Source organism: Raphanus sativus, unplaced genomic scaffold (genome assembly GCF_000801105.2).
Source record: "Raphanus sativus cultivar WK10039 unplaced genomic scaffold, ASM80110v3 Scaffold0025, whole genome shotgun sequence".
NCBI classification, from domain to species: domain Eukaryota; kingdom Viridiplantae; phylum Streptophyta; class Magnoliopsida; order Brassicales; family Brassicaceae; genus Raphanus; species Raphanus sativus.
Window position 1 is genome coordinate 87,825 of NW_026615349.1, and position 6,270 is coordinate 94,094.

The 6,270-nt window shown below is 32.8% G+C and overlaps 1 long non-coding RNA gene across 1 annotated transcript; it reads left to right on the top strand.

Moving 5' to 3' along the window:
• The first annotated feature begins 5,313 nt into the window (after positions 1 to 5,313).
• Positions 5,314 to 5,771, top strand: LOC130500733 (uncharacterized). Its single transcript, XR_008939292.1, has 3 exons — positions 5,314 to 5,392; positions 5,494 to 5,542; positions 5,640 to 5,771. It is a non-coding gene; the product is annotated as an uncharacterized LOC130500733 (long non-coding RNA).
• Positions 5,772 to 6,270: the final 499 nt, after the last annotated feature.

Consider the following 6,270-nt stretch of genomic DNA (forward strand, 5'->3'; position numbering starts at 1 on the left):
TGAAGAACCGATGTGAAATGGGAAAGAGGCGTAGAGTTTTGTACAACAAACCAGAAAGACATGATGATGTATAGGTTGTGTATATATTTTTCCAAGCGCCCTAAGAAGGCTAGTGACCTTCTTTTTTCTCTTTGTCACTTCTTTTGTACACATGTTTTTACATTTGTATAAAGTTAAATGAAGCGAATTTAATTTTAGTTGTTTTGTCACTCTGAAAATATATTTTCCACTCGTTAGCATTGGATTATTACTCAAACGCTATATCCAGTGTAGAATGATTAGTGAGACGTTAAAGTGTAAATCAGCTCTGACTTTGAAAACAACCCCAATCTTTGTTTGTGTTAAAAGTTTGAAAGAAATTTGATTGACAATTTACTAAAATAGATTATTTTCAAATTGTTGCCACAGAGATATTAGAAAAAGAAATTATTAAAATATTTCATTTATACTCTAGATATTAAATACAAGTAAATAAATAAAAATATAAAATAAAATTTTCTTTATAATTTCAGATTATATATTTTCAAATTCGAACAATACCATAATTTGTTTTTTTCAAACTTTTTGTTTTAACTTTTTTTTTTCTGAAATTCAAAAATATCTTTTGAAACTATTTTTAAAATTTTTAATATTTGTTTTATAAAATTTTAAATCTCAATCCCAAATGCTCATTTTTAACACTAAATCCTAAAGTTTAAATTAATTAATTCAAAGAGTATAAATGTACAGTGAAACTTATATAAATTAATAATGTTGGAACTACACCAAAACTATATTTTTTCTTTAATTTATAGAGATTATTAATTTATCGATATACTAATTGAACCAAAAATTTATTTGAGACTATAAATTATATTATTTTATAGAGATTTTTAATGTTAAAATTATATTATTTCCTTAATAAAACATTTTGATTGTTTTAATCATTAAAATTTGTATTTATAACAAGTAATTTTTAGTGTATATTAGGTGTTTTTCAGATTTTATTCAAATATACAGAACTAATCAGAAATACCCATCGCGAAAAGTAAAAACCATTGAAAATAAAACAGGTTCAATATGAATTCCAGGATGACCAAGCCCAAACGTCTTTCTTCTGTACAAAGCCCTAATATCTATTGGAGTACTTCACGTGAATGGAATATTTTTTTGGTTAAACTAATGGGCCGGTAAAATTAGGGGTCCACACGAAAATTGTATAAATAGTCGTGTGTCATCATTGCCTTCACCCTAAACTGCCGCCGTACAACTATTCTTTCAGATCTGAATCGATTCAATCGTGGATTAGTGGTATTTTTTTCTGTCTCTTCTTCTTTTTTTCCTTTCAGTTTTTCGATTTTGTGGAGCTAGATAGCTTCCAAGTTGATTTTGATAGTGTTTTGATTAAATCATGATTAACTCTGGTCTCTTAACTTACGTTCTTGGCTTTGGCTAAGAGACAGTTCTTAGTTTTTCTTGGTTTCAATTAAGAGACGGTTCCTTAGCTTTTCTGAGTTAAAATTTAAGAATCGTCTCTTAAATAAAAGATATAAAAACTGTTTCTTAGCCGAAAAAGTAAAAAAATATCCAATCATGAGTTTAAAATCCAGTTAAGAGACCTAAGTCAATCATGCCATTTTTGTTTTTAACTTAACATATAAGATAAATTGTTAGTATAAAATTTTGTTTCAACACAAACCGGTTGTCTTTGTTATGACATTAACTTATAGTGACAATTTCTTTTACATTTGTGAAGTTTCATTCACTATACATAGGGTTTGGCGTTCGGGTACCCATTCGGGTTCGGTTCGGTTTTTTTCGGATTTCGGTTCTATTTTGTAAACACCTTCGAGATCCCATTCTAGTAAATCTACAAGTACGGTTGGGGTTCGGATATAACACATCGGTTTCGGTTTGGTTCGGATAATATCCGAAGTAACCATATACCATTCGGATTTGGGTTATATCAAATCGGTTCGGATATATTCTAAATAAATCTAAAATTTAATAGCAAAACATAAAAAAAAATTATTTATATATAATAGAGTATTTAAAACATTAATTTAAATGATAGATACTTATTGTTAGATATCATGTTGAAATAAATATGAATTTGAATATTTGAAGTACATATTTATGTTTTAAATATTTAAATGTATACTAATTTGGACATTGGGATCGGTTTTTTCGGATATTTTTGGGTTTTCGGGTTTTTGGGTTATCCATTCGGGTTCGGGTATGTTTTGTAACACCCTACAAGATTCATTCGGATATTTTTTAACATTTCGGATTTCGGTTCGGTTCGGGTTTTTCGGTTCGGGTTCGGTTCGGATTTCGGGTTACGGGTTTTATGCCCAGCCCTAACTATATAGATATAAAATAAAAGTGGAGTGAATTGTTTCCAATGTTTTGTCTAGTTTCTTCAAGTTAGAAGCAAGCTTTTGCTTTCTGATATGCTGTTTTTGTGCTGTCTTTGATTTCATTTTAAGTTTGAGTAACAATAATCATTGAGATGTCAATAGTTAATACAATATCTTTTCTTTATAAGACTATTTAGAACGAAAAACAAAGATTGTATCTCTTGAACATATCACCCTTCCATAATAGATCTCTTTTTTTTCATCTAAACTCAGTATGCGGAACAATTTAACTTGCAGTTCCTGAAAAGTAAATGGCTCAAACAAACTTGCCTTTCAAAGTTGGTCACTCTTGAAGTTAGATCTTTTGAAGAAGGATTATCGTGGAGCTTGGTTTCGATGCAAGGTAATTTAACTAGACTCTACTTTAAAGAAATATTTGAAGTCTTTGTGCATTCATATGCACCCTACTTCTTAAAACCCAACTATATCCTCGAGGTGAATGGTTGAGGAGGATGAGCCTATGAAAAAAAGTTTTTGCTTTGGCGACTTATGAAATTCTTTAAGTTTCCATCTAGAGCCAATACTAGAATCATGATATCTTTCAAAATACATTTACATTACTAATTTAAGGCAAAACTGATTGGTGACATTGGAGTTTGTTGTTCAGAGACCTCAAAAGAACATTACATTTAAATCCCTTTGATCATGCATGCACCTTGTTCCCCTTTTGTTGATCTACATCTAGCTACAACTTCTAAAAAACATTTACGAATAAGTAAACATATGTTGTTGGGTTTGAAGTCCTCACATCATTTGAACATGACACCTATGAGCTCATGCTACTGTTCAAATTCTGAATCTCAATTGATGTCAACATGTTTATGGACTCAGGTTATGAGCAGCTTGTACCCTCCCTCTATAGATCTTTGTACTAAAAAAAGAATTAGCTTTTCTAGAGAGACTGCACTCCCAGACTCTACTACCTCTTGGATCTAAAGGTCTTTGTACCCAGAAAATTCTGCTCTATATCTCTCCAGACTTTACTTGCCATAGACTGCTTCCTCAATGGGAGAGTTTTCTTTCCAAGAAATAATTTGCTCGTTCCTTAGAGAATTAGTTCTTTCGCTTGAGACATGCTCTCTTTTTCTTAGAGAGAGTCGACTCTCTTTTCTTCATATAGAGTCGATTTTTTTCTTCTGAGAAAAAAGAATTGGCTCTCTTTTTTTCTTTTTTAGAGAAAGACACTCCTTTTAGAGAGACTCTTTTAATAGTGAGTCTTTTCTTTCCAAGAGATAATATGTTCTTTTTGTAGAGAGTTCGTTCTTTTGGAGATAATTCTCTTTGGTTAGAGTGAGAGCATCTCTTTCTGTCAGGAAGAGAATCTCTCTCTTTTTTTGAGAGAGCATAGTCTCTCTCAGAGAAATTATCCCTTTCTTAGAAAGTGGTCTAAAATTAGATTAGCACAAGAGTCATTTCCATCAATTTTGCTTTGAACTTGTCCCGAGTTATAGCTGGTTATTGTTCTCTCTCTATCACACCCAATGGAAGGCTGGATCATTCATATAGACAAAGTGAGGGAAAGTTTTTGGTATACATGTGTCATTAGGTCTCAAATATTTATCAGCATGAGTAAGCAAACTCAATAGATGTATTGTCAAATGATAGGAGAGTTCAACGGTTTCTTAGCAAGTTGCTACCGATCTTGGTGTCTCCTAGTAGAGTTCTTGTGGCACTGGGTGGTGCTGGAGTCATGTGGGGAGTTGCTTTAGATACCAGCAGCTTTCGTTGAATTAACTAGTGTCTCCAACTCTCTAATCAGTTTCTTCTGACCTTTGTTCAGCATCAGTGCATCTGTTTTAACTTTGCATCTGTCACTACATGTTTTTGATCATGATTCAGCATCACATATATCTCTGAAAAACCTAACCACTACATACATTCACGAGTGTTTGTAGGTTATAATTAAAATACTCCCTCCGTTTTGCAAAGAGTGTCGTTTTTAAGATTTTATTTTTGTTTCATAAAGAGTATCGTTCTATATTTTCAATGCAAATTTTTAAATAAAATTTTAGTTTATATCATTATATCTCTAATGCATTAATTAGAAAGAAAAATCTATTTAGTGTGTGAACAAATGGTAAAATAGAGTTTTTAGTTTTTTTTTAATGTGTACAAAGCTTCCAAGTGACATTTATTATGAAATAGAATGAGTAATAAATAAAAAAAACTTAGTGACTGTGTACTGATGCATCGTACCAAAATTACAATTTTATATTAGAGATTAGGAAGATAAACATGCATTTAGTCCAATTAAGTATCACACAGCATCCATTTTTTGGTTAGTACTCATCTTTCTAGTGTTTGAGATGCTCTCTTATTATCAGATATAAACATATGTTAACAGCTTTGTTTCTAATGGTTAATTAGATATTAAACATATACACGAAGGAGGGGAAGCTGTTCTACAGCTTGAAGTATCTTGATTACGGTACCGAAGGTGAGTGTTATCATCCTCTTTTACATATTTTTTTTTTTTAACTAATAGTATAACTATTTTCACAATATTTTATAATGCCTAGCATGAATTAACTTTTGAAAATCTTATATGGTTCAGATATATATCACACACAAGTTTATTCAACGGTTTGAAGAGGGAAAAGAGTGGCTGATGGTTCGACCATCATATCCACCATTTTATTATGAGCGCTATGTCCGGAAAATCGAGGCTGATCAAGCACCTCTGGTTGCCGTGTATGGCTCTCGGAAAAGTAGGAGACTTGGTTGATTGGCGGTATAAAGGCTGTTTCTGGTGTGCAACGGTTATGGAACTGGAAAGAAATGCGTTACAGGTACATAGAAAACCAGATTGGTGTTGTAAAGTTGTTTGTTATCCATTCTTTCTTGTCCTTTGTTTTCTAAGTGGAACTGTCAATTTGGCAGATTGAGTTGTTTCCACCACCACTCGGTGAAGGAGGACTTATAAAGCTTCGCGCGCAGACGTGCGTCCAACATTAGATTGGTCACTTGAAGATGGCTGGACAGTGCCTTCTATGGTTAGTTTGTCTTATACGTGATTTTGTATTTGTTTTCTTTTTGGTATCTTCATTTGTCAATAGTTTGCTCATTTTGTTTGATCACGTGGTGGGTGTTGCAGGATGGACGGAAAAGTCAAAGTGTTAAACTCTTGAAACGTGAAAAAGGAGGTTAGGTTTTGCTACTTACACGGGCAATGATTCTATTCTCCTTTGTTTGCTTGCTTTTGAAATTCATTTGGTTTTCTTTCACCCTTTTTTACACTAGATCATGTACCTCAAGATGTTTGCCAAACTGGAAAAGAGCAGAAGCCAGAAAGAGCCAAGAAGCAGAAGACAGAGAGAGTCAAGAGGCAGAAGACAGAGGGAGACATGCAGCAAGTGAAAGACAGTGAAGATATTCGACTAACATCGACCAGTCAAATTCAGTTGAAGCTGCTGTTTGTGACTTGGAAGAGCTTATTGTTAGAATTGAGTGGATAAAAAAGATGCTAAGCCCAGATGTTGGAGAAGTTTCAACGTGGAAATATCAAGACCACCGCCCATCGTCCAAAGGAATGTGATATCGATAGGTTTGTGATCTTTTTACATCTCTCTCTATTTAACGTTTTCTTTTATATACATGAACAAGATCTTTAATGTGAATAGAGATAAATTGGAACTTAGAGTATTGTTTTTGTATCTTTCACTTCTCTAATTGTATTTTGTTTTATTTGTTTCAGGTTTAGCTGTTAGGAGGTGGAAATTGCTAGTGAAGTTCGATGAAGAAACCATGAGCGAAATGGGAAATGAGCGAAATGGGAAAGAAGAGTTTTGTGCAACACCAGAAAAGACTTAATGAATTAGGTGGGCTGTATATTACTTTTCCAGACGCCCTAAGAATGCTTAGAGCAGTACAC